Raw genomic sequence first — 21,239 nt, 5'->3', positions numbered from 1 at the left:
AGTTTCAACTCGGCAAAAAGAAACTCCTGGCTGGGTTTCGGGGCAAATCTATCTATGTATATATCCATCATCTATCTATTATGTATGTATGTATGTATCCATCCATCCATCCTTATTCATTTCATTTCAACACGTAATATATTCACCTAGTATAAAATTAGAAGATACCAAATGATATCCACTATATACCTTCCCTTCCACTCTGTTTTTCCAGCCACGGTGTTTCCAATTTCTTGTCTACCCTTCCAGGGTTAACCAGCATATAGAAACAAATAGTCACATACATTCTTTCTTTTTTTGAGAGAGAGAGAGATCACAAGAGCACGAACAGGGCGGGGGCAGAAGGAGAGAGAGAGAGAGAAAGATCTCAAGCAGGGTCTACTCCTAGAGCATAACCCAACTCAGGGCTCGATCCCAAGACCCTGGGATCATGACTCGAGCTAAAATCAAGACTGGGACGCTCAACCAACTGAGCCACCCGGGTGCCCCTGTATATATGTTCTTAAAAAAGACATATAGTGGCATACTATACGTATTGCTTTCTGCACCTTGCTTTTTTCGTGTACAACTTTGAAGTCATCCTGTATCCACACATGGAAAGTTTCTTTGCTCTTATTTTTGCCCCATCCACCCAATATTCCAATGTATGGACATGCCATATGTAACTAACCCGTCGCTTACTGATGGGCCTTTTCCTCTTTCTAAAGAGTGCTGAGATGAATAAACTTGGACATGCATGGCTTTGCCCAAGTGCAAACGTACTGAGGATAAATTACTAGATACAGACTTGCTGGGTCCAGTGATGGCAGATGTTGTCGGTGCCTGGCCCAGAGCTCTTTTATGGGCCCGGCACACCCATCCCCTAGCTGTCGCAAGTGGTGGTTGCTAAAAGCTCACACCTGCTCTCTTTTCTGGGGAAGTGCCGTTGACTGACAGTTGCTTCCTGGCCTGCGGATATCTTCGAAGTCATACACCCTTCTAGGGGCAGCCCTTGGCCAGTGACTAAACCGATGCATGGGTATGGCCGCCTGGCCTCTGCCTCTGGGCAGGACAACCTCCGTGGTGCGATTTTCACTGAAGAGTTCCTGGTGGGATCAGGCTGAGGCTAGATGGATCTGAAGCCACATCCTGCCCTAGTTCCTTCTCCTGCTTCCCTTACTCCCCTGCAGGTTTCTCCTGAGAACATTCCCTCAATGAGTCATCGGCACAAAGATCCCCGTTTCAGCCTCTGTTTCTAGGGAACGTAGTCCAACACAAATGGTATGTGCCCATGTAATTTTTATGGCTTTCACAGGTGTCCCTCAGTTGCCCTCCATAGAGGTTCTAGCAGTGTAGACCCATGCTAGTAATGTAAGAAAGTGCTAGGGAAAAAAAATCTTATCATCTTCATTACTCAACACATATTAGTGAAAGAACGAATATGTGCCATATCTTATTTTGGTGATGGTACGTTTGGTGCAGTGTGGCCATACTTGTTTGTTTGTTTGTTTCCCGAGGAACGGGGACACATGTCTGCTTGAAAAGCTATGTTTCCAGGGTGTCTGGGTTGCTCAGTCGGTTGAGCTTCTGTCTTCGGCTCGGGTCATGATCTCGCGGTTCGTGAGTTCGACCCCCCCTCCCCCGTGTGACCACCGACTCCACGGCCCTTCCTTTTGCTGTGACTGCCAGCAAGTGCTGAAAAGTAGATGGGCATGGGTGCAGAGGCGCATCGGGCAAAGGGAAGGGTTAGAAATGATTCGTTTATTTGAGGTTAGAACAAGGTAGACGGGCTGGTGTCTCATTTTTTGTTTGAAACCTTGACAATGCACAGAATACCCAAATGGGAGGAAAATCTTTGGGACCCACAGGGAGATTCTGCTTCTGGATCCAAACCGGACCAATGTTTTCCCGTGGTATATGGTCTGAGCTGTTGTGTGGTCTGCGTCAGCCAGAAGCAGCCAGCTGTGGGCTTCTAGGTGAGCAGACTTGGGACCCAATCCGAGCTGTTGCTGGCTCGTAACTCGGGGACCTTGTCTCTGAAGCTTGGTTTCTTTTTTGGTGAAACAATAATACCTGTCTTGCCAAGTGATTATGAAGATTCAGTGTGTTTGGTCCCTGGTAGGGGTTCTGTAAAGAGCATTGAAAAGGGAGTAAGAGGGAGCCTGGGTGGCTCAGTCGGTTAAGCACCCAACTGTTGGTTTTGGCTCAAGTCATGATCTCACGGTTCGTGAGTTCGAGCCCTGCGTCGGGCTCTGTGCTGACAGCGGGGAACCTGCTTGGGATTCTCTCTCTCTCTCTCCCCCTCTCTCTCTGCCCCTCCCTCACTTGTGCTTTCTCTCTCTCAAAATAAATAAATACACTTAAAAAAACTGAAAACAAAACAGATGAGCATATGGAAAGGGGGGAAAAAAGAGAAGAGAGGGAAGCAAACCACAAGACTCTTAAGGATAGAGAACAAACTGAGGGCTGATGGAGGGAGGTCGGCGGGGGGGAATGGGCTAGATGGGTGATGGGTATTAAGGAGGGTACTTGTTGTGATGAGCACTGGGTGTTATATGTAAGTGATGAGTCACTGAATTCCATTCCTGAAACCAATATTGCACGGTATGTTAACTAAAATTTAAATTAAAGAAAAGGGTAATAAAATTAAAATATTAAAAACTCAAAGATAAAAAAAAAAAGAGCAAAGCCAAGGGTTGGGTTGGTTGGTTTGTTTTTTAACCCTTCATTATGGTTTTTTTTTTTTGTTTTTTTTTTTTAATTTTTTTTTCAACGTTTATTTATTTTTGGGACAGAGAGAGACAGAGCATGAACGGGGGAGGGGCAAAGAGAGAGGAAGACACAGAATCAGAAACAGGCTCCAGGCTCTGAGCCATCAGCCCAGAGCCTGACGCGGGGCTCGAACCCACGGACCGCGGGATCGTGACCTGGCTGAAGTTGGACGCTTAACCGACTGCGCCACCCAGGCGCCCCAACCCTTCATTATGTTTAAAACCATTATGGGGGGAAGTTTCGAATTATCTGCTTCCATTATATTCCCCACTGACGTCCTGCTCATAAGTGTTGATGTTGTATAAAGAGCAGGGCTGTGAACAACTTTATTGGCTTATTTGTTTGATGGAGGAAGGGAGACTTTCTTGAGGAAGGAACATGGGAACATTGATTTAACGAAAGTTCATGGCGAAAGGGTTTTCTCTGTTTTGGAAAGCTAAGAAAGCCAGACCCGTTCTGAGGCTCTCATGCAGTGTAACCATTGCACAAATTATCTTGTGCTCTTTTCCAGAAAGAAGCACTTCTCGGTACCCACACTGGAGAGGACTGACAGATTGGGGTTGGAGCTGTGCTCCTAGCTTTTTTTTTTCGTTTTTTTCTTTTGTTCTGCAGCAGGGAAGGCAGAGTCCGTTAGGGCACATGCACACCCGTAGCATTCATGGGCATCCAAGCTGCCACGGGTCACACCTCCAGGGGACACCATTATATCATATCCCAGGTGAATGATACCCCCGGGGAATCCATCAGCGTAAATGGTGAGCCCCAGAATGGTGCATCACTCAGGAAAGTCACATTTTGCTTCCAAATGCCACTTGGGGGATCTTGCCTCGTCTGGTTTCCCTTAGGGAGCACTGGCTACACGCCAAGCCCCCGGGGCAACAACTTGAGGTCGGCGTTGTCAGGGCAGAAGCTGGCCACCAAATCCAACGTGAGATACTCTTCTTTGAGTTCCACTGGGGTGTGGACTGAGGTTTGGTCCCCCATGGTACTCCAGGCACAGTGGGTGACTCGTCAAAAGCAGGGGATTTGCGCGGGGGGGGGGGGGTGGGCACCTGGGTGGCTTAGTCGGCTGAGCGTCCAACTTCAGCTCGGGTCTTGATCTCACGGTTCCTGGGTTCGAGCCCTGCATCGGGCTCGCTGCTGTCAGCTTTGGATCTTCTGTTCCACTCTCTGTCTGCCCCTCCCCCACTTGCTCGCTTGCTCTCTCTCTCTCTTGCTGAAAAATAAATACACATTTAAAATAAAAAGCAGGAGATGTTGATCCTGCAGTCTATGGGTATGGTGGCCATATTATTTATTTATTTATTTTTTTCAACATTTATTTATTTTTGGGACAGAGAGAGACAGAGCATGAACGGGGGAGGGGCAGAGAGAGGGAGACACAGAATCGGAAACAGGCTCCAGGCTCTGAGCCATCAGCCCAGAGCCTGACGCGGGGCTCGAACTCACGGCCCACGAGATCGTGACCTGAGCTGAAGTCGGACGCTTAACCGACTGCGCCACCCAGGCGCCCCTTTATTATTATTTTTTAATATAATTTATCGTCAAGTTGGGGGAACATACAGTGTATACAGCGTGCTCTTGCTTTTGGGGGTTGATTCCCATGATTCATCGCTTCCATACAACACCCAGTGCTCATCCCAGCAAGTGCCCTCCTCAATGCCCATCACCCATTTCCCCCTCTTCCCCCCCCCCCGATCGACCCTCACTTTGTTCTCTGTTATTTAAGAGTCTCTTATGGTTTGCCTCCCTCCCTCTCTCTTTGTAACTATTTTTTCCCCTTCCCTTCCCCCATGGTCTTCTGTTAAGTTTCTCAAGTTCCACATGAGTAAAAACCTATGATATCTGTCTTTCTCTGACTTATTTCATTTAGCATAATACCCTCTAGTTCCATCCACATTGCTGTAAATGGCAGGATTTCATTCCTTCTCATTGCCAAGTAGTGTTCCATTGTATATATAAGCCACATCTTCTTTATCCATTCACCTGTCAATGGACATTTAGGCTCTTTCCATAATTTGGCTATTGTTGAAAGCGCTGCTATAAACATTGGGGTACAAGTGTCCCTATGCATCAGCACTCCTGTATCCCTTGGGTAAGTTCCTAGCAGTGCTATTGCTGGGTCGTAGGGTAGTTCTAGTTTTAATTTTTTGAGAAACCTCCACACTGTTTTCCAGAGCGGCTGCACCAGTTTGCATTCCCACCAACGGTGTAAGAGGGTTCCCATTTCTCCACAACCTCGCCAGCATCTGTGGTTTCCTGAGTCGTTCATTTTAGCCACTCTGACCGGCGTGAGGTGGTATCTCAGTGTGCCTTTGATTTGTATTTCCCTGATGAGGAGCGACGTTGAGCATCTTTTCATGTGTCGGTTGGCCATCTGGATGCCTTCTTCGGACAAGTGTCTAGTCATGTCTTCTGCCCGTTTCTTCACTGGACTATTTGTCTTTTGGGTGTTGAGTTTGGTAAGTTCTTTATAGATTTTCGATACTACCCCTTTATCTGATACGGTGACCATACTTTTCAAACAAAAATCAGGACAAAGGTTCACTCGTGGTCTGTGAATATATTTGAAAGGACTCATACAAGTAGTGACTTTATGCGAGTTGTGTGACAAATCATTGTGTTTTCAAAGAATGGAATTATGAAATTGGTGGTGTCCTAGGAATTCTAATGTACACTCCCTACCGATGATATGAGTAGGTATCCTTCATTGAAAGCTTATTATTGAAACATCAGATTAAGTGCTTTACAGAAATGATCTCACTTGATCCTCAGGACAACCCTAGTTGGTAGGCACTATTCATCCATTTTATAGAGGAGACAAGTGACGTTCTGAGATGAGAAGTAGCTTACCAAAATCACGTCGCTAGTAAGTAGTAGAGCAAATATCCCTACCCAGGTTGGCAGATGACATTCTCTTCGATGATATGACTTTATACTGTCTCTCCTGTCTAATGGGGGCTTTTTAGTCTATAAAAGACATTTTACTGTTTTTTTTAATCTTTATTTATTTTTGAGAGAGAGAGAGAGAGAGAGAGACAGAGCATGAGCAGGGGAGGAACAGAGAGAGAAGGAGACACAGAATCCGAAGCAGGCTCCAGGCTCCGAGCTGTCAGCACAGAGCCTGACGGGGGGCTCGAACCCACGAACTGTGAGATCATGACCTGAGCCGAAGTCGGACGCTTAACCGACTGAGCCACCCAGGCGCCCCGGCACATTTTACTGTTTTATCTGGGTCTCGGATGCAGCAAAGGCTATGGTTTCTTTGCACCTACAATTCCGTATGAATCTCTACAACAGAAGATTTGCAACTCTCTCCTATCGGTGGAGAATAAGATATTCCTTATCTCTTCAATTCAGGACAAGAAACATTTATTGTCTACTTAGTACTAGGCACAGGGTTAGCAGTAATGGAATCTAAAGATTAATGAGAATCAATACTGCACTCTTCCTACCCTCAAGATGTGTGGATTAGAGGGGAAAGGCAAGCACACAAATAATGTAGGGCCCATTTTAATAAGTGCCATATTTGAGAGGCTAATTGTTATGCGAGTTCCCAGAGGTGGAAATTCAATCTGACTAGAGAGGCTTCCTACAGCGATTGGCATTTAATTAGGGCACTGGAAGATTGTCAGGCTATCATGGTTACTATGGTTGTATAATTTACCCCAAACTTAGAGGCATTAGACAGTCCTCTTAATTTTCTAAAACTCTTATGCTCAGGAATTCAGGAAGCTCTCAGCAGAGCAGTTCTTGCTGGGGGGCTGCTAAGTGGCTGCGATTGCACGTGACACCCTATAGTCATCTGAAGGCTCCAATGGCTGGATGTCCAAGATGGCGCCCTCACAGGGCTGGTGTTGATGTCAGCTCTCGGCCGGAATTTATTTGAGAGCTCAGCTGGGCTGCTTCTGAAGTGCACGTGGCCTCTGTCGCATGGTGGTCTCAAACGGAAACTGTGTGGACTTTTCTGACCCGGCCTTGGAAATCACCCAACGTCACGTCTGCCGTATCCTGTCGGTGAGGAGAGGGTCGCTGCAGCCAGCTCAGATTCGAGGTTCAAGGTCATATTGTAGAAGAGAATGCACAGTCTGCCACAAGGGTGACGGGTGCTGGTGTGGGCAAACAGACTTCTCGTCGGATAAACCAGCAGGAGCAGGAAAGAGGGGTGTTCGAAGTGTGTTGAAGGAGTGGCTAATTGTCCAGTAGCGGTAAGGTGAGGGGCATGACGAGTTGGGGAAGATAAATTTGACAAATATAAAGATAAATATAAAGATATACAAATATAAAGATAAGTATAAAGACAAATATAAAGATAAAATTTGGGTCCTGTCCACAGAAGGCTTTGTTTTCTGTTTGTTTGTTTGCTTGCTTGCTTGTTTGTTTTTGAGAGAGAGAGAGAGAGCATGCATGCGTGAGCAGCAGAAAGGGACGGAGAGAGAGGGAGAGAGAAAAAATATTAAGCAGGCTCTATGCACAGGGTGCAGCCTGACAAGGGGCTTGATCCCACAACCCTGGGATCACGACCTGAGCCGAAATCAAGAGTCAGACATTCAACCCGCCCAGGCGCCCCCACAGAGGGCTTTGAAAGCCAGAAGGCTGAGTCTGGATGTCTTGAGAAGCAACCAAGTGATGAGATTAAGAGCATGGCTGAGGAGTCAGCTAAAACACTTTCCAGACCAACCGTTCGTTAGTTGTGTGACTTTGGATAGAACCTGGCCTTTCCAGAGACTCAACGGTTCTTACCTGCAAAAGGGGGAATTATATCTGTGTTGACGCTTTACATCACAGGGTAAGAGAGTGAATGTAAATCACTTAGTATAGAATGAAGGGTGGTTGTTACCATTACTCTGATACTAATAAGGTAGCCAAGGAGAGTGTTTGAGGATAAAGCAACATGATCAGAATTATCGCCCAGAAAGATACCAGACGGGCCAGAAGTCAGGAAGACCAGTTAGGAAAAAATGACATTAACTTAGTTACGAAACCATAAGAGCCTGAATTGGTGTGGTGACTGGGGAGGGCTTAGAATAAGAAGATGTTGAGGAGATAGGGGTTTTATTTGGCGGCTCATTGGCGACAGGGGTGAGGGAGAGGGAGAACCTGACCTGGGTCAGAGGGCAGAGCGCAGGTCCTCCTGGTGGGGTGCTGCAAAGAGGCGGCATTTCTGCTGTCTAGGGATGTCCTTGCTCTCCACTCGAAGTGTCTTCTACAACGTTCCAGAAGCGGAACCTGAGACGGGGATTTCTTAGGCAAGTGATTTCTTGGGAGAGTGCTCTCCGGAGAAGGAGAGGGAGGGAAGAAGGATGGAACAGGGGGAAATGTTAAGAAACATGGTGGTCTTATTGGAGACTAGCTTCAGCTGGATCCCCCGGGAACTCTGCAGCTAGACCGCGCCGCAGTCGGTCGCACCTTGAGGCAAGGGGGGGCTGCCTGGGGGTGGTGGGGTGAGTTGTAATCTTCCTTGCCAGATGGCTCCGTTTGGCCAAGAGCGATTCTCCCAGAATATTCCTTTAGGTTGCAGGCTGTGATAATAACTGAAGGCGTGTTCACCTTGTCTTCCTAAAGAATCTTGGAGTATGGTGCTGTGCATAGGTAGACTTCTGAAATGGAGGCTGGCAGTGAGTCTGTGGAGCCTCTTGGCCTGCTGACAGGCAGAGAGAGAGAGAGAGAGAGAGAGAGAGAGAAAGCACCCCCAGAACAGACAGCACACAAAACTGTACATAACATTATATTTACCGAAGAACTTTCCCCCTCATCATTTATGTGCCTCTCAAAAGACCCAGCAAGTGCTATTTATTTCGTCTCTAGCTCCGTGATCTTTTGTTCCGTGCACCCTGGACTTGATTGAGATGAGACAGATCACCGTTTTCTTTGAAACGCGAAACATCCGAAGCGATCTCTGAACACGGCGCACGATAAAGTTGACTTTTCGCATAGGTACTGTTTTCTTCTTTAAAGCCAATATAAATGATGAGACAAGAATAACTGACATGATTCAAAGTAAGCGGGTACACACAGACCAAATCTGTAGATGACTGGTTAGGCTGCCTGCCACCAGAAATCTCCCACTTCCCTTTTATTACTAGAAGCAAACACAAAACCGAACCAACCCCATCAAGGCTTTGGCCGCTTGGAAAGGATATTGCCTTCCGGAGAGGTCCAAAGGTGACGCTGCTCATGATGACCGTATATTGTTTTCTCTCAAGTTCATGGGAAAATCATAGTCGTTATTGTCTGCCTTCATACCAGCTTTTCAAGCGCTCAGAGTCCCTTGAAGAAGGAAGAAGCACCCGTTTTGCGCATTTTGTGAAGTGACCCTCTTTGGCCACTCTTCGGGAAGCCTTCCTGCTGGCTCGAGCTGGTCTGTTTATCGCCGTGGTTCTACTGGATTCTGTTATAGCCATCTAAGACATCCTCAGCTTCGGGAGAGAAGGTACTCGTGCAAACCACTCCCAGACGATCACCATTACTGGGCAGATCACCATATGCGAATGAGCTACTGGAGGTCAGAGGTTATATTTTGACCACATGACCTCAAATAAATGGCTGCCAAATATGTGTTAGATGCTGTTGCATTGCGTGAGCTAATTGAGTCCTAAAGATTAAAGGCTGGTGGGGTTTCTCACTTCTATCAATATCACTACTCAAGACGAAAATGTTCTGCGTGTATTTACAATGAACAAAAAAAAAACCCCTCTTTTCTTATCTGATGTGTCGTGAAAATAGGAAGATTCAAGAAACCCCGACTTGTAGTGACAGGAGATTTTGCACAAGTCTTTGAGCCTTCTGTACCTTTAAAGTGATAAGGGGCGTCTGGGTGGCTCAGTCGGTTGAGCGTCCGACTCTTGATTTTAGCTCAGGTCATGATCACAGGGTCGTGGGATTGAGCCCCGAGTCGGGCTCGGTGCTGAACTTGGAGCCTGCTTGGGATTCTCTCTCTCCCTCTGCCCCTTCCCCTCCCCCTCTCTAGTCTCTTTCTCACTCTCTTCCTCCCTGTCAAAATAAATAAACTGTAAAAATAAAATAAAATAAAATGTCTTCTTTGATTCCATTACACAGGAAGCATATACTCATAACAAAAACACAGGAAATTTTTTAAAAGGGAAAAACAGTTCTAGGATTTAAGGGGCTATTAGCTATTAGTTATTATTAGGGGTTGAATGGGAGCCCCCCCAAAAGGTACATGTGAGTTTTAGCCGCCGGTACTTGTGGATGTGACCTTATTTGGAAATAAAGGGTCTTTGCAGATACAATGAAGTTAAAAATCTTGAGATGAGAGTGTCCTGCATTAACTGGGGAGGGGGGGGGGTGCTAAATCCAAAAACAAGTGACCTTATTAGGAGAGGAGAAACCAGAGGACAAATGTGGACGAAGGCCACCGGAAAATGGAGGCAGAGCCTGGAGGGTTGTGTCCACAGCCCAGGAAAGCCAAGGCGTGGCCGGAAGAGGCAAGGAAAGAATCTTGCCTAGAGCCTTCAGGCAGAACATGGCCCTACGGACACCTTGATTTCAGACTCCCGGCCTCCAGAACTGTGAGACACTACATTTCCGTTGTGGTCAGCCACCTGGTTTTGGCAATTTGTTACAGGAGTTCTCTGAAACTCACAGAGACGTTTCACCCTCAGGAAAGCCCTGTGCATTTCATCATGTCAGGGAATGAGCCGAGTTTGAAAGACAAGGGAGGAATGGGTTTGGCAACCGTCAATGCGTGGCTCCTCTAATGCAAAAAAGTTGATTTCCTGTCCTTTCTAAAGGAGAACAGTCACTTCAAACAGACCAGAAGAAAACAGCATTAAAAGCTGTAATAAAGGCAAGTTCGGGGGGAAGGCTGGGAAGGAAAGTAATCACAGCAAATAACAAGATTGCGTCAGTTGACTGGCCTTGTCTTGTATTAAGGAAAGACTTCTGGCATGGAATTAAGTAGGTGAGCACTTCCTCCTAAAGTAGAAGGTGGGGATAAAAGAAGAAAGGGATTAGGAATGAAAACAATTAAGGGGTAGAGGGAAAATGGAGAGAATTTAGACCTCCTTTGGCTCAGACTTTATCCGTTCTTTATTTACACACTTAGCTGTGTTTAAACATTTTGATAAAGAGATTGATTCTTATCAACTATAGCTGGAAAAATGCCGTTGTTTAATCGGGGCGAGTCTGGGCAAAGGAAGTCTTTGGCTATTTGAGCAACCTTAGTGGGGTACCTAGCACCTACAGCTCAACCACTTGGGGCCCACAGTTATAATACAGATTTTCCAGGGCGCCTGTGGGGACTTCGGCTCAGGTCATGAGCTGGCGGTTTGTGAGTTCGAGCCCCGCCTCGGGCTGTCTTCTGTCAGTGGAGAGCCTGCTTCAGATCCTCTGTCTCCCTCTCTCCCTGCCCCTCCCCTGCTGGTTCTCTCTCTCTCTCTCAAAATAAATAAATAAACTTAAAAAAAATAATATGGATTTTCCATGTCCGGGGACTGACCTCTTCCCCAGAAGGATATTTAAAAGAAGTCCTGCCCAAGGCAGAAGTCACCTTAGTTTGAAGTCTGCCTAGTTCTGATTTGCTCACTCCCCAGCCTCCTTAATTTTCTTCTTTTCTACTCACTTGGTACATTTCTACGGTTGCTTTGTCATTAAATAGAATAATAAGCACCAATTACCTCTAGGCATTTATGGTTTCACAGGTTTGATTCTCATGATGATCTTGGGAGGTACCTATTACCACCCCTGATTTATACATGAGGAAACTGAGGTGCTGTGACATTAAAGGTACCGTGGTGAGTGGAAGTCAAACAGATTTGGATTAGATTTCTGGCTCCATATTCAGAAATTACCTGCGTGACTTTGGACAGGTAAGGCTCCCTAAGCCTCAGTGTTCTCATATGTCAAATGGGATACGACTCCATTTTCTTGTGTTCTAAGGAGCCCTTTATTTTCACTTCTTATTCTAATGTTTGAAGTGGAGATGTGTCTTATAACTGCTACATCTTGTAACATGTTTTTCACCCTATAATGTTGCTATTAAATGGATATAAAGCTTTAAGATTATATATGTAAGTGCCTGATACAGTGTCAGAGCTCAAGAAATGTTGATTTTTTTTTAATGTTTATTTATTTATTGAGAGAGAGAGAGAGAGAGACAACCAGCATGAGCAGGGGAGGGGCAGAAAGAGAGGTAAGAGAGAATCCCCAGCAAGTTCCAAGCTGTCAATGCAGAGCCCAATGTGGGGCTCGATCTCATGAACCATGAGATCATGACCTGAACCAGCATCAAGAGTTGGATGTTCAACCAACTGAGCCACCCAGGCGCCCCAAGAAATGTTAGTTTCGATTACATTTCAGTCATTTGGTGATGGGCTTTATTACTAGGAAGTAGCAAAGCGTAGATCGGAACTGAGTTTGTAACCATAGTTACGGAGTGCCCTCTCTTGTAGCCCTAAATTCTAGCCCCAGATAGTGAGGGAACTAGCTCATTACCTTTGCTGTGAGTCAGTCCCCCAGTCCCCCATTACAGACTCCTCGAGTCTTGAAATTCTGCCTGCCCTCCCTAATTCCTACTCTCTTTGCCAGGCATAAGTCATGCTGAACCCATCATTTGAAATTTGAAATTGTAATCCTTAAATCGACTCACACGGGACTTTTATAATTATTATTTGTTACATTAAGTTGTCATGTTATCTTTTGGAGACTGAACTTCTTGGATAATGGGAACTAGGTGAAGCATAAAATAGCCTAAATGGCAAATCGAAAGGTAAATCTTAAAATTGTCGATGGGGCACCTGGGTGGCTCAGTCGGTTGAGCGGCCGACTTCAGCTCAGGTCATGATCTCACGGTCCGTAAGTTAGAGCCCCGCCTCGGACTCTGTGCTGACAGCTCAGAGCCTGGAGCCTGCTTCAGATTCTGGATTCTGTGTGTCCCTCTCTCTGCCCCTCCCCTGCTCGCACTCTGTCTCTCAAAAATGAATAAATGTTAAAAAAAAATTTTATTTGTCGAAACGAAGTTAAGTCTTTAGCCCACTCCAATGCTCTCTGCTTTGTGTTTCTTCTTTTTCTCCCAGAGAGAATCAACAATTCATCATTATATTTGTGACTGGTGTCAATGCTCCCCGAGTCACTGAAAGTGACTCTCAGCTGGGGAGGGGAGTGTGGCCAAGAATCTCAACCACGGAGGTGGTGCAGTGGATGATGATGATGATGATGATGATAAGTTGGCTGCCCAGCATCCAATCTTTCCTCTTTCCCATTTTATCCCTTTGGCCACAGTATTTGGTTCAAGGATGAGTAAATAACTGAGCTTTTTTTTTTTTTTTTTCTGAATGCCGTTCGAGTTTTAGCTTTTTTAATACTTCCAAGTGAAAACGTCCATCTTTACTAATATGATTGGAAAAATCAAGACCAAGTGGCGACCGAGGGCACCCCTAATAGCCACAGGCTCACACGGGAACTAAACTCTTCATGAAGAGTCGATGAGAATCGTTTTTCAGGGTCCCCGGGTCCCATCAAGGAAAAGCCTTGCACTGATGGACCAACCCAGGTGTAGAATCAGCCAGGCACGTATTTTCATTGGCACTGAAGTTATCGTCGTATCGCAAATCAATAACCTTTATTGAAATCCTATACTTTCCTCTTCTGAAATCTAGTGTTTCTCAACTAATCATTTGGACTTACTTTAGCCTTTCTTCTCTGGGAAGGGAGTAATATAGCAGGTGACACCCATACTCTGGGAGGTATTTGGAAGGGTCAGGTAAATAAATAAACTCACGGGTCTGGTTTGTAAGTGAACCTCCTGTGAATTTGATTATCATGACTCAGTCCAGTTACTGAGCTCAACCTCGGATAATTTAACACACTGAATTTCCGAGCGTGCAAATTCGAAAATCATATTCCCAACAGAAGTGATTAGCAGCGAGTAACGAACCACCTTAAAGACGACCTAAAAACACCAAATTTTGAAATTACGGATTTATGGTTTTCTCTTGAGGGAGGGGTGGAATTTGAAATGTATTTCACTCATCTAAGATCCCGGACGCACCCTGTCAGCAACCAGTGAGAGGGTCTGAGGGCTGATAGACTTGCCTGCGTTTTCCCAAGACCTCAGCCACCAAACTTCCCAATCCTTTGTGTGGTTGCTTCGATGTTAGCTCCGAGAGGTGGCCATGACAGTCCTGGCAAGATGTTCTAAAATGTCGGGGCACCTGAGTGGCTCAGTCGGTTAAGCGTCCGATTTCGGCTCAGGTCATGATCTCACGGTTCGTGGGTTCGAGCCCCACATCGGGCTCTGTGCTGACGGTTCAGAGCCTGGACCCTGCTTTGGATTCTGTGTCTCCCTCTCTCTCTCTCTCTGCTCTTCCCCCACTCACACTCTGTCTCTCTCTCTCTCTCTCAAAAATAAACATTAATTTAAAAATAAAATAAAATAAAATAAAATGTTACTCGACAAAATGATTCAGTCTTTCAGAAAGTTAGGACCCATGACTACCCCGGTAAGGTGTGAGGTCCTAGAGAAAGGGATAGAAAAGTTGAATGTCCAATTTATTTTACTATGTGGTTCCTTGCAGCGTCTTCACATAAGAATGACATTTAGAGAAGATTTCTCGTCATTAAGAAGACTTGATCTTCCTCTGTGAATTGCAAATATTGAACTATTAATAGACACCCTAGGATTTTTGTTTATTAAGTACAACAAATGCGGAATATCTACTAGGTACACGACACGGGTTAAGTAAATGTTCTTTTTTTGGGGGCAACCTAAGAGCTAGATACTGTCAAACTAATTTCATAATCATTTCAGAAGCCAGATAAAGGCACTTACCATAAAGGTTGTAATGTTTTTTAAATGTCAGAGCAGTAACTGAACAATTATAAGAGTTAGGGCACATTTCGTTATTAATTTGTCACTCTCACTGTGACATTAACTTCCTTCCTCCAAATTGCTCATTTGACATTTTTCCAATCCGTACTGTGCGAGGGGCTTCACGATGGACATGCGCTTATGTTTTTCCTTCCCTTTCATTTTTTATTTTTTAAAAAAAAATTTTTTTTTCAACGTTTATTTATTTTTGGGACAGAGAGAGACAGAGCATGAACGGGGGAGGGGCAGAGAGAGAGGGAGACACAGAATCGGAAACAGGCTCCAGGCTCCGAGCCATCAGCCCAGAGCCCGACGCGGGGCTCGAAGTCACGGACCGCGAGATCGTGACCTGGCTGAAGTCGGACGCCCAACCGACTGAGCCACCCAGGCGCCCCATTTCCTTCCCTTTTACAATGCTTTTTTTTTTTTTAACAGAAATGAAGCACAAACACTTTATCGTCATGAAAAAATTCCAAATCACGTAACAGCGAATGTCCCCTCTCATTCGTACCAGATCTTCCTCCCCTTTCCAGAAGTTGACTGTTTAGCGTACCTACTTCCAGTGCCTTCTGTATGCATTTATGAAAAAATATGTGCATGGAGCCATATGTGGTTTATTTTTGGTGTGTGTGTTTAGAAATTGGATCATAGTGTATGGATTGCCTTGCCACTTGCCTTGTTCACTTAATGGGGATGTGTTATGGATCTCTCCATGTCTGTACGTGTAGATTTAGCCATACGATCATTCGACAAATATGTATTGAACGCTACCGTGCATTTTATTGTTGTTCAGCAAATATTCCCTCCTTTTTCCCCAGCTCCTCAGGGGAGGAGTATATTTCCCTCTTCCGTCGGTGTGGAGCTTGCTCGTATGACTTGCATAGACCGGTGGAACGAGGTTGGTGGAGGGGGCAGTGGGCCAGATCCTAGCAGAAGCTTGCAGAGGCATTTCAAGTTCCGTTAGCCTTCTTGGGCTCCCGTCGTCCACTGAAAGAATAGAATGTCCCCCGTGTTCTTCCACCTGGTCGCTGGTACAGGAAGACACATGGAGCAGACCTGAACCCAACCGCAGCTTGGAACAGAGTTGTTATAGTTGACCGTAGAACAATGAGCAGTAGGGGGGCCTGGGTGGCTCAGTTGGCCAAGCATCTGACTCTCGATTTCAGCTTACGTCATGATCTCATGGTTTATGAGTTCAAGCCCTGCGTCGGGCTCTGTGCTGGTGGTGCCGAGCCTACGTGGGATTCTGTCTCCCTCTCTCGTGCTTGCTCTCTATCTCTCACGAGAGATTTTTAAAAAAAGAAGAAGAGGAACAGTGAGCAATAAATAAACATCTGTCGCAGTAAGCCCTTGAGATTTCAGAATTCTTGTAACATCAGCAAAAACTGACCGAGACCAATACTTGCTATTTGCCAGGCATCGTTCTAGATGCTGGGAAAGCAAGAAAAACCCCCGCCTACATAGACGCTACGTCGAAAATCTGGATAGTACGCCACGGAAGAGTTGCACCATAGTAAGGCATTGTCTCTCTTTCAGACTCACCGGCCTTTTGTAGAAACCGCTTAACGTGCGACGTCTGTGTGTCTTCAAATCTTCTGACACCTCCACCCCCTCCACTTCTCCCCTCTTCACCCTCTCCCTTGACTGTGGAAAAACCCATTGGTTCTCCTCTTGGTTCTGCCCACCCTCCCACGTCCCATGCATTACGATAGCTGCAACTTCTAGCCATGACCTGGCCTCGTGCAAAATGCAATGACCCGTTTTCCTTCTTTACAAAATGCAAAGTGTGGCCTTTAATGTCCACCCCCTTTTGGCTGTCCAACCTCATCCTTTCCTTCGTCCTGCACTCTCCTATTTTGCCAGGTCAGCCTGCTTACCGCCCGGGGCACACATCCCGTAGTGAACTTCACCCAAAATTTTCCCTTCAGGACTAAAGGATTCGCTCCCTTGGGTGCTGGGAGTGTGGATGGATGGTAGCTTCCGCATGAATCCTTCTCTGAGGACTGCTCACCTCACCCAAGATTCACACTCCCTTCCCAGGAGCAGCCTACATCCGATGACTGGTACAAAAGGGGTCTGGAAGGATCTATTCCCCTTGCCTCAAGGTAAGACAACTCTGAAAAGTCATTCTAGCTTGAGAACAATTTATGAACTTGGCTAAGGCATTTTCTGTGGCTGTACTGTAGCCAAGCACCCTCCCTTGCCTAATCCCACTTCCCTTACTCCCCCCACCCCAAGGGTTGATCTCAGTGACTCCCTAATGCATTTTCTGAATGCCTAACTCTATCTCAGTCTGCTTCCTGGAGAAACTGACATAAAACACACCCTGTAGGTCCTTGGGCCTTTTCCATACCTTAGGACCCTGGATCATGCTGTTCCCTCCACCCAGACCGTCCCCCCTATAATCTTCTGCTTGTCAAAACTCTACCTATACTTCATGACCTTCCCCCAAACGTCACCCATTCCATAAATTTTCCCCTAATTCTTCAACCCAGAAGTCCTTGCTCTCCCTTTGGACCCCCCATCAGCAATGTTCTTTTCATGCTTCTGTTATGGCGCTATGGGGGATGGCAGGTTGTAAGGGAAGAGCTTGGGCTTTGGAGTCTAGCAGACTGGGCCTCCCCCACTTACTAGTTGTGGGACCTTGGACTCCTCAGTTTTTCTCATCGGTAAAATAAGAAGAAAAAAAGGCTGCTTCATAGGATTAATATGAGCATTAGGTGACCTAACACAGATACGGCGCACAGATGATGCCTAAGAGGTGTCCAATTTCGAGATCCCGCCAATGCTCTTCTTGCTTCTTCCTTTTATTATATTTTGTATCTTCACTGATTACACCAGTCATCGCGGGCTTGTCTCACCTGCCTAGTGGCTCGGTAAGGCCCGGAATATGTCTTCTTATTTTTGCATTCACACGGCGCTTAGCGGAAAGAGCTTAATAAATGTTGTTGAACTGAATGCCACTTTGGGGCAAAACCTTCTAGTTTGTTTTTGGAAAGAAGCATTTCTGTGTTGCAGAAATTCATAAATGTATCACACAAGAGAGTCTAGAATGTCTACTTAGGGGTTCTCAATAGGCACTGTATGCACAGAGACTTCTGATAGCTCTCTGGTGGGCCTCATCTTTCACTGCAAGCATCATACGGGAAGCCCAACCACAAACAAAGGTGCCTCGAGAGAGTTCGAACTCCTATAACAGCTAAGGCAAACCATACCCACTGGTGTTCCCAGGACTAAAGAGTCTCTTAGTCGAATATTTTATGACCATAGTTGAGTATTCTACACTTGATCTTAGCCAAAAGGTGAGAAGCCATGGAGAATTCTAAAATAACCTTAAAGGTTAGCACCGGAGCAAGAGGTGACCAAGTTAGCACAGCTTAGCATATGTTTGGGACATGTTTCTTGCATGAATGAATGAATGAATGAATAGATGGATGGGTGTCGCTGAGCCACGGGTGAAATTCTATAGAAGGGATACCTCTATCTTCTCAGATACACTCAGGTCACCTCCACGGAAAACTGAAGAGTAGAGTCAGACGTCTCTCCTACACAACCACTCTTTGGTATGGTTACTGGGGTAAGGGAAAGGCGCCCCTTGTGTCTGAAAGCATCTTTTTTGAAAGGAAACTCAAATGGTGATAATGCTGTGGTGTTGAAGCGAAATTTATTTAAAACCCCAGTAGAGTTTTAAGTGTACGGTTTTAAGTGTGGATTTATTTATTTTTGAGAGAGAGAGAGCAGGTGCACGAACAGGGGAGGGGCAGAGAGAGATGGGGAGAAAGAATCCCAAGCAGGCTCTGCATTGTCAGCACGGAGCCCGACATGGGGCTCGAACCCGTGAACTGTGAGATCATGGCCTGAGCCGTAACCAAGAGTCGAACACTTAACTGACTGACCACCCAGGTGCCCCAAGTCTAAGTTTTTTAACAGACACTCATGGCTCATGTCACAAGTTGGGTTCCCCTCAGATGCGGACTGAGGCTGAGTTTTAGTGTGTAGGATATTTATTAGGGGAGAGCCCTTGGTCTACCTTACAGGGGGCTCTGGAGCTAGATGGCTCTTCAAAGTTGGCCCAGGTTGGGCCAAGATGATCAGGTCTTTGTACCCCTGCCTCAATCAGTCATTACATGCGAGTCGTTCCCAGAATGGTGTGATTTGGGGTGAGATGGTTCTTTGTGGTTGAGGCGGCCCCCCCAAGGGGGATGAGGGCTGTGTGTTCATGCACTCCCGTGGCTGGGGCATCCAGTCCTTCCTTGTAGACGGTCTGGGAGGTGTATCGCCATGTTCCCAGCCTGTTACGCCCTGTCTCTGTCCTTCCCTCTCCTTCAGTCATCCCTGCCTTCCCTTTATACCCTAGAAGCACTAAAGTGCCTGTAGTCTGCATGCCTTGGCTCATGCTGTGTCTCTTCTTAGAATATCTTTCTCCTCCTTTTGTTGGGCTAACTCCCACTCATCCTTTAAAATTAATTTCACGGGCACCTGGGTGGCTCAGTGAGCTGAGCGTCCGACTTCGGCTCTGGTCATGATCTCGCGGTTCGAGCCCCACACCTGCCTCCGTGCTGTCTGCATGGACCCCTGCTTCAGATCCTCTGTTTTCCTCTCTCTCTGCTCCTCTCCTGCTGCCACTCACTCTCAAAAATAAATAAACATTAAAACATTGTTTAAAAAGGGGCGCCTGGGTGGCTCAGTCGGTTAAGCGTCTGACTTCGGCTCAGATCACGATCTCACGGTCCGTGAGTTCGAGCCCCGCGTTGGGCTCTATGCTGAGCCTGGAGCCTGCTTCCGATTCTGTGTCTCCCTCTCTCTCTGCCCCTCCCCCGCTTGTGCTCTGTCTCTCTCTGTCGTTCAAAAATGAACAAATGTAAAAAAAAATTCTTTTTTAATTTTTTAAGAAATAAAATTAATTTCAGAAGCTAATCTCCTCTGAGAAGTTTTTCTGGACTCCTCAAAGCAAGAGAAGTTGCTGTTTCTCCAATAGTGCTTACAAAATATCCTGGGCCTTGTACTTCTTTACCAGTCTATTTCTCTGCGTCTGCTTGTGTGTCTGTCCCTCGTTCCAGACTGGGAGGAGCCCTCGAGGGCCCAGCAGCCGGCAATGTCTGATTCAGACGCAGAATTCAGTACATGTTTGTTACATGAATGATGGGGTTGAAAGAATGATGGGGCTCGTTAACAGTCCTGCTATGTGATTGTGAGGTCCTATTGGCTAAGAAGTTATAACATAGGTCTGTTATAACATCATGTGTGTTTACTCAGACTTTTTTTTTTTTTTTTCAACTTTTTTTAATTTATTTTTGGGACAGAGAGAGACAGAGCATGAACGGGGGAGGGGCAGAGAGAGAGGGAGACACAGAATTGGAAACAGGCTCCAGGCTCTGAGCCATCAGCCCAGAGCCCGACGCGGGGCTCGAACTCACGGACCGCAAGATCGTGACCTGGCTGAAGTCGGACACTTAACCGACTGCGCCACCCAGGCGCCCCTCAGACTTTTTTTTTTAAGTTTATTTATTTTGAGAGAGACAGAGACAGCGTGGGTGGGGGGAGGACAGAGAGAGATAGAGAGAGAATCCCAAGCAGGCTCCACGCTGTCCGCGCAGAGCCCGATGCGAGGCTAGATCCCACGAACCCTGAGATCGTGCACGACCCGAGCCGAAAGCAAGCGTCAAAGGCTAACTGACTGAGCCCCCCGGGTGCCCCTCAGACTTTTTAACTTGGAGTGAATAGGTCTCTAAAATCCTCTGAGTCCTTTTTCATCTGACTGGCTGGCTGTTTTGCAAAGTCAGTGGCATATGATGCGCGTCTGGCCTGCTGCTTCCTAACCAGATTGGGACACTTCGACGGGTCGTAAAGATGTTCTCAATGTGTCACGATGTCCTTGAGTTCCTCATTCTCTGTTATCGATTTCTGACTGGCAGGGTGGGATTAGTGGCATCGTGGTGGAAAGAGGAGGCGGGACAACACAGGCAAGTATGTGACGGACTAGAGGTCAGGTGTCTGGGGTGGGGGTGCCTACAGGGCCGGATCAACCAAGGGCCCGATGGAATGGAGCAAGAGGCAGGAGGCAGCCTTGTCTTTCTATCCTGCTTCGCACAAGGTTGGTGAACACAGAGGTTTCAAATGACTGCAAATGAAACTTTGCCCTGCATGTATCTGTGCAAAGAACGCTCACCTATTAGAACTCTCGTGGTTGCAGATGACGGGAGCTCGCCCGGAACCACCTGAGGCAGAGCGAGGGATATATTGGCTCATGTAGAAAACTCTGGTAAAAGGCAGAGCTGCAGCCGGCTTCTGGGAGGAGCGGAGACCGAGGCGATGTCCCCACTAGGGCAGACCGTGCTGGTTCCTCTGTGTCAGATGTCCTCCTTCAGACAGGCTTTCCCACAAGACAGGTTCAAAGAACATGAGGTCGGCGTGGGTCGGCATGTGTGAAGACCATTACCAAGGTCACTGAGACTGAGCTGGAGTGAGCAAGGGGAAGGGTAGTAGGCCTGGGAGGTAAGGCAGATTACATAGGGCTTTGCGGGTCAGATTAAAGACTTCGACTTTGGCTTAGAGTATGAGATGGACAGCCACCAGAGCGCTTTGCAAGGAGGAACGACATTACCTGATTTGCATTTGACTCTGTCTCGTATTGGGAATCGCCTGTAGGGAGGCAAGG

This window comes from Prionailurus bengalensis, chromosome X (genome assembly GCF_016509475.1).
Source record: "Prionailurus bengalensis isolate Pbe53 chromosome X, Fcat_Pben_1.1_paternal_pri, whole genome shotgun sequence".
NCBI classification, from domain to species: Eukaryota; Metazoa; Chordata; class Mammalia; order Carnivora; family Felidae; genus Prionailurus; species Prionailurus bengalensis.
Note: the sequence above shows the minus strand (reverse complement) of the source record.